This window comes from Zea mays, chromosome 5 (assembly GCF_902167145.1).
Source record: "Zea mays cultivar B73 chromosome 5, Zm-B73-REFERENCE-NAM-5.0, whole genome shotgun sequence".
Taxonomy (NCBI): domain Eukaryota; kingdom Viridiplantae; phylum Streptophyta; class Magnoliopsida; order Poales; family Poaceae; genus Zea; species Zea mays.
This window is the reverse complement of record NC_050100.1, coordinates 29,411,431-29,418,880: the sequence shown is the minus strand read 5'-3', so window position 1 is coordinate 29,418,880 and position 7,450 is coordinate 29,411,431. Positions and strand designations below refer to the sequence as shown.

General features: G+C 39.3%; 1 pseudogene; it reads right to left on the bottom strand.

The window, feature by feature from the left end:
- Positions 1-1,418: 1,418 nt before the first annotated feature.
- Positions 1,419-6,817, bottom strand: LOC103628102 (peroxisome biogenesis protein 3-1-like; annotated as a pseudogene).
- Between the last annotated feature and the right edge of the window lie 633 nt (positions 6,818-7,450).

Genomic DNA, 7,450 nt, shown 5'->3' with positions numbered 1-7,450 from the left:
GAACCAAACAACAGGTACTAATATTAAGTTACTTAGTGTCAGTTCATGGCAAAAAACAGTACTAAGAGATTCAGTAATTTTTTTGATATAACTGGTACTAAATATGTTTTCTATTCCTATCAGGTCAATTGGATTTCTTGCCAAAATCAGTTTAGTACTGGTTCTTTTAAATAACTGATACTAAAATTCAAAAATTTAGTAACGGTTCTTTGCTAGAGGTGTTCCCTATAAATACAACCCTCTCCCAAGCCTTTCTCATTCATGAGCATTGAGTGTGTCACTGACTTAGTAAATTTCACTAGGTGTGCCACTCAAAGTTTTGAATAAGTGTGTTGAATGTCATTGCAGCAGTATTGATGCCATGTCCTCGGGGTATATATTTTACACACTCTAAAAATAATGCACATCCATATTTTTTACTAACTAATTTTTCTATTTATATGTTTTTTATAGGAACCATCCTCACATTAGTCATAGTGAAATGGAAAAGATCTTGAAAAATGAACTAGCCCTTAGACAGGAAATAAGAAAATACGCCTTTAAACTAGCCCTTAGTTGAGTCTAATTTTGTATATCCTGCTCTAAGGACTAGTTTGTTGTGAGGAGTAAGTCTACATTACCCCTTGATCTTAAGAGGGTGGCCTATTTAATCCCCTCATCTTTAAAATCGCTTGTTTAACCTTAACTTTACAAAACGAGACAAATAACCCCTAGACAGTTTTAATTGGTGGTTTTTATGACGTGTCACTGATTTAAGTGTCACCAATTTTGTCTATTTTTAATTCCATATTCTACTAGTGTTTATATTTTATTTTACACAAAATCGATAATTATATATTATACTAGGTGTATGCCCGTGCGTTGCTACGGAGTTCACATATAATGATAAGATATATTGAGAGTATAGAAACATTAATTATCGCTGTACCTTCTTGTTAGCATCTTTTAGAGGTTAAAAAGATTTACATACATTAAAAGATATATATATATATATGTGTGTGTGTGTGTCCCTGCTTTGCCATACAAATTTAAAACTATCAAAAAGTATTTATACAAATTGTAATAGATATAGATACGTAGCTAGTATCTTTAAGCAGTGTACATGTGTAGATACTATCATGAATTCAAATATACTATGAAAGGTTGAATGAATTCACATCCAATAAGATCAATACCAACAACATACGCAAAAAAAAACTGACTATACTGTGACATACCGACCACCAAATCAATTTTAAACACTATGCAATTTAAGATACTCCAATAACAACACGCGCGATGTCTAGGTGGGTGAGCGACTTCGGGGTCTACCATAGGAACGCCTAGAGGCACGAGGCGACGAGGAGGTGGGAGGCCTCCTAGAGGCTAATGTCGATGAGGGATCAGGCGTAGTCGAGACCCCGCACCATGGCTGCGACCTAGTTGTCGTAGGTTGGCTTCAGGCCCTCATAGCAGAACTTGTTGGAGAATGCGAGGAGCTGGGAGATGATGTTGGGCAGGATGTTGTCCACGCAGTTGTAGGTGGAGCCAGCCGTCCTGGATGCGATCGCGCTGCACGGGGCCCAAATATTTATATTTTATTTTAAAAAGTGAAGCCCCCAAAATGAAAAAGATATGAAGTTGCGATTTCTTGTCATAGAACGAACAAAAAACTCACCAAGGCCAAGAGAAAGAGATATCTCAATGATTAACCCTATAAAAGATATAAATGGATGTGCCAACTATCTATATACATAGATGGACGAACAATATGAATAGGACCTAGAGACTGCAGTTGATGGATGAATGGGTCGGCAGCACCACTCACCTGACAAGGAGAAAGGAGAATGATGTTATGATGATGATAAATAGATCTGGGATGAAGAGTCGGCCTATACTTCCTTGCAGTAACCTTTAGAGTTCTTCTTGCTAGCGTCTTCTTCGATGGTGACATCCAGAATCAGTATAGTAGAGAGGGAAATTGGAATTAGAATTGGTAGCATTCCATCTTAGAATTGAAGAAAGCGGATCTCTTACTAGGCCAGCACATAGTACTACCAAAGAAAGAGATAGAGTAAGAAAAGGGGGAAAATGTTCATCACCGTGATACCAAAAAAGGGGAAAGAGAGAAACAAAGTAAGAAAAGGGAAAAAGGCTCGCCTTAGTCGTTTTCTCGGTGATAGATAGTTGACACAAATTTTCACATATTAGAACATACATGTGTTAAATGTCTACTTTCATGATTTCCACGCATAATGATTATTTGTGCAGGATACCTAATGGCAATTGGAAAATGAGAGCAAAAGCAACAGAAAGCGATGAACAAGGACCTTGACATAGACGTCATCCTAAAGATAGTAGACAACGTTGTACACCTTACCGCTCCGGTAGTGGCACCTGGCCTTGAGCCCTTCCTCCTTATCCGGTATGTGCACATCATAAATATACTTCTTTGCAACTTGGTGTACAAAAAAGCATTGCTAAACACGCAACTATTTTCTTACAACTCAAATGCAAGTCAGAATCAGAAGGCCAAAACCACCTAGGATGGCGGCTCTAAAATCGAACATATTAATTAAATACATGAATATAATTGAGTAAGGTAAAAATGTTGGCTCCCTGGATAAAAAGCAGAAAGATAGAGCTAATCTTAACTAAAACATGATATCATGGCTTCAAATTTTGCTACAATATAACATCAGATTTCAACAACTATGAGATCTGCAACTGCAAGTGCCTCTCAAGTTTTAGCAGCTAAAAATGAACGAGAATCAAAACTTATTACCTTGAGGGGATTTCAACGAACACATGGTGGGCATCATCCAAGTCTCGTACAACTTCGCCTCCGCAGACTTCTGTCGGCTATAGAGCGCAGCGTTCGAGTCTAGCACCTGCAACGACAAGAGTACTTTTTTGCTATTCACGTTTATTAGAAGCAACTTCACTGAACAATTAGATAGAAATGGGACACGATTCTAGAGACTCCACACCTCCCAATAGTAGGAAATGATGCTTGAGTTACTTGGACAACACTCCTAAACTATTCCTAGCTGGCTAGCAGAATTCTAAACTTGGGATCTGGGAGAACAGGGGAGCAACAAAAGATGCCTATGTTGTAGAGCACTTTGTCACATCAACTCTTTGCACAAGAATCGAAAACATTTAAAATTTTTCCATGGTAAATCTTGATGTCAAAGAAGAGAAAATCAAGTGGTCCAATTGATTCCCCCAACAATTCACCATCATGGTGTTTAATCCAGGATTTCTACGATATCACCATGAAAAGTTCAAAATCAAGAACATCTGAACATACTAAGAACAGAGTGAACCGCACCAAGTCACTTGAATCTAAAAAAATTATCCAAGCGAATAGAAATAGATTGTACAAGCAAAGAAAGCTTACATGTACTGAATCTAAATTTGAAAAAAGTCAAAAACATGTCAAGAATGAATAAAAACTAATCTAAAAAAGAGACAAAAGCTTGTCAAGAATGAATAAAAAATATGATTAATCTGAAAAACATGTCAAGATCGACCACATGTTAAGCAAATAAAGGTGGCCTACCTGAATCTAAAAGAAACTGTCCAAGCAAAGAGAAATAGATTGTCCAAGCAAAGAAAGCTTACATATACTGAATCTGAATCTGAAAAGGACAAAAACATGTAAAGAATGAATAAAAACTATGATGAATGTGAAAAACGTGTCAAGATCGACAACTCATTAAGCAAATAAAGATGGCTTGCATTGAATCTAAAAAACTCTCAATGTGAGAGAAAGTATATAGAAACATGTCAAGATCTGTTGATTATCGGAAAACAAATTTTGATGTAAATTTGAGAGAAAGTATAACTTACATAGGCATCCCCTAGTTTTAGTTCAAGATTAGCGCCCAGGTCCTCCCCGCGGTGGGGTCCTCGGAGGAGGGATCTTCGAGTAGGCGGCTTGCTGCCGTGGATCGCGAACAAGCGTGACTGCCACCCCTTGCCTAGGTCCTCCACACATTAGTTGGTATAGCTTTCTAAAATTGTTTAGGAGTGATGAATCATCAAAGCCAGTATTGGACACAACCTTCAACTGTGCATAAATAGGGGGATTCTCAAGTACAAGATAATTTATCCATGAGTTATCTTTAGAAAGAGCCATGAACATGTCCTATATTTGTAATATTGCCTGCAATGCTTGGACCATGTTCATACGGTCTTTCGGTTGCTTTCTGCAAAATTTTCACATCTCAGTACCTAGTATCACTAAAGGGAAATACACAACCAGGAAGACAGGAACACATTTCCTGATGGTACTATGGTAGCCAGATGGTACTAATTTGGGGCAAATTTAAGTAGATACCCTTATGAACATTGTACTAAGAATCGTAAACTATTTAAGGAATAAACTAAATATGATGGAACAAAATCAAAACTATGAAACGAGATAGCTAGAAAACCCCAGCTAGCAACCATCTCGTTGACAGGCATTTAACGGTAGCACGTTCACAGCTGGGTTTCCAAGAAAAAGATAAAATGAGACATTGTGTACAAAACCAAGAAATTTATGCTGAATACAGAAGTGTGAATCCTCTTCATGGCTCAGTTCGCACAAATTTGAGCATGTAACATGAACAAGCATTTTGCTAGAAAAATAGATGCATATTACATGAAAAGAAAAATGTGCGTTAGGAGAAGATAAAAGGTGCATGTCATATGTCAAGTATTTTGGGTCGAAATTGAAATCCTATATGTTCAAGTATTTTGGAAGACAAGGAGTATCATATGAATAAAGGAAGATATATTTACTCTTTAAGGACTTCAGTTGCTGCATTTTGCATTTGCACTATGAATGCAGTGATTTTGTCAGTGACAAGATAATCATCCATTGCAACGAAGGTATTATGTCCATTTTCATTAAAGGTGTCAGATTCTGCCTATAAAAGAAATGATACATTCCCATGTCAGGAAGCAACTTGAATCCAAGTTAAGTCAGTGTTCTAACATAATTTCAATTATAAAACCATCTAGAGTGCTTGGAAGCCATTCATACGAAAATGCTTGAGCATAGAATGTGGAGGCTAGAGAATAGATGTACCTGTAACTGTGCACCATTTGTACCCTGGGCAAAATCTAAGTAGAGATGGCTGCCTAATATGGTGACCTGAACTCTAACATACAAGCTAAGCAATGTCATTGCCCACATTAAAGAAACTGTTTTCTGAAACCTAAGAAATCAGAGAAAGCCACAAAAAATAACATTGTTAGAAATGCATATTTATGATTAGACAATAGACCCAGCAAGTCATACATAGCGTAGATAAGATAAGAAATACCATACTCATAAATTTAATCTCCTTCCAAGTTTCATACTTTGCCTTTGGTGTCAATTCACTTGAGTCTACCTTCCCTTTCCATATCTTGTCAGTCAATTTTGAAATATCCAGTTGGCTTGTTATCTTATCACTGAGATGATGCATGGCCAAAGACAATGTGGTAGTGTCGCAAATCCTCTTCACCTACTCAAAGTGTTCCTGTACCCTACAAGAAAATGGAAGCATGCAAAAGAATTAGAACACGAGCTACTTTACTAAATATGACACTTGCTTATTCTGAAACAGGTACAGCTTCCATGATGAGGAGGCTGGGGTGTCGCTGTGAGCTGCTGCAAGTGATGTTTTCCTAGCATTTTGGATCCCTACCAAAGAAAGCTCCATCTCTTGCTTGAAGAAAATACTGCAGATGTAAAAAAAGCATAAAGTAGTTATTCAAGCAGACAAGCTCCTTGAATAGAAAGGAAACATGTCTGATTGCCAAAAAACGTATTAACGTAGTATCTACTAAAACGTGTGGTTCTCATTACAGCAAAAGTTGTTATACTGTCAAGTAGTTGCAGATTTTATCTGTGTCTGATAATTGTTTGCCTTTCAGTCTGATCATTCCTTGATGACCGCCAGGAGTACAACTTTAAAAAATATATCAAGGATTAATTAATTATTTAAAAGCTCAATCATTAACCAATCAGTGATCTAGGACAAATTCCAATCTATATGCTTGTGAAGTTAACCAGGTTATATATCGGAGTTCATTGAGATGAAAACACATATAAATATTTGCTGACACCTTCGTGCACCAAATTTAACTCGACCAACAAACAATAGATATGCCTAGAAGTAACATCAACAAAGTAAATGTATAGAATATCAGTAAGCTTATCGCCGCAGAAGAACTGAGCCCTGAACTATCAAGACCTTTCACACAAGAAATATATCCTATGATACCCTACAAGAAATCATTTGCTAGAAATATATCCTATGATCAAATCGAAGTACGCAGCAACAACACAAATACTACAAACTGAAGTGAATCAATGCAACCATTGTTTCATCATCCTAGAAAGTTCTTAATTCTGTCTATACATCTTGTCTAGCAAGAGACACCAAACACACAAAATCAATGACGACGAAAACTCAAATTAGACATAATCGATACACAGTCAGTAGATTCCTCTTAGTTTGTCTACATCAGTTGACAACCATGATAGATAGTTATTAGTTACTCCTAGTTAGTTATCCCCACATAAATAAATAGAAGTTAGGGAGTTCATAGGAGGGCAACATGAGCGAGCTTCCCTGAGTGTATGCATCCATCATCTTAACACAACGAAAGGGTGGCTATGTCTTGGGTCGTGGCCCCATCCATACTGAAACAACAAATCACTTGTTCACACTGAGAAGGTCGATCGAGGGGAGAGAAAGAAGGGGAGGAGTGCCATGTCGAGGAACCCCTGGTGGAGCTCCAGGAAGCTGCGTTCTACCTCACGCGTCGCGACATGGCGGTCCTGGATCACGTGCATCGCGGCGAGAACGACGCCCAGCTCCACCACCCACAGTGGCCGCCGTATAACGTCGCTCCCTTAGGAGATGACTGGATTTCATCGCCTGTCATGCCGTCCTGCCATTAAAAGGAACACATCGTCAGATCTCTATGTCCTTCCTCAATAATAGATATAGGTGGAGGACTTGCCTCTACCATTAACGAATTCTCCGTGCAGGCGGACAAACATGGCATGCCTGGATCTAGTGTCTATCACAGTTGTGGTGCGCGCGGAGGGCGTCTGCTAGGCACAACGAGTTGCCCTTCTCATTGGCGATGTGCAGGCGGTGGAGTGCGTCATGGATGACCGCCATCTTCACCTTCGACGCCTTCGCCTTCTAGAAGAACACGCGCAGGCTTGTCTGTGACGCCACTGACGGCCGACTCTGAGAGCTCGATCTCGTCGCCCGCCGCCTCCAATCCTTCAATGGTGCCTCTGGAAGCCACAACAACGCAGGGCCAGGTCTGAGAAGGGAGGGAGAGGACACGACATCAGCGCAGCGTGTGAGGAAACTGGGCCTGAGTAGGGTAGGGGGGAGTTCGCTAACTTGGGATGGAATAGGTCATGGGGAGAGCGGTTACTGTCGCGCGGTGCGCAGAGCAGCGGGTGTCA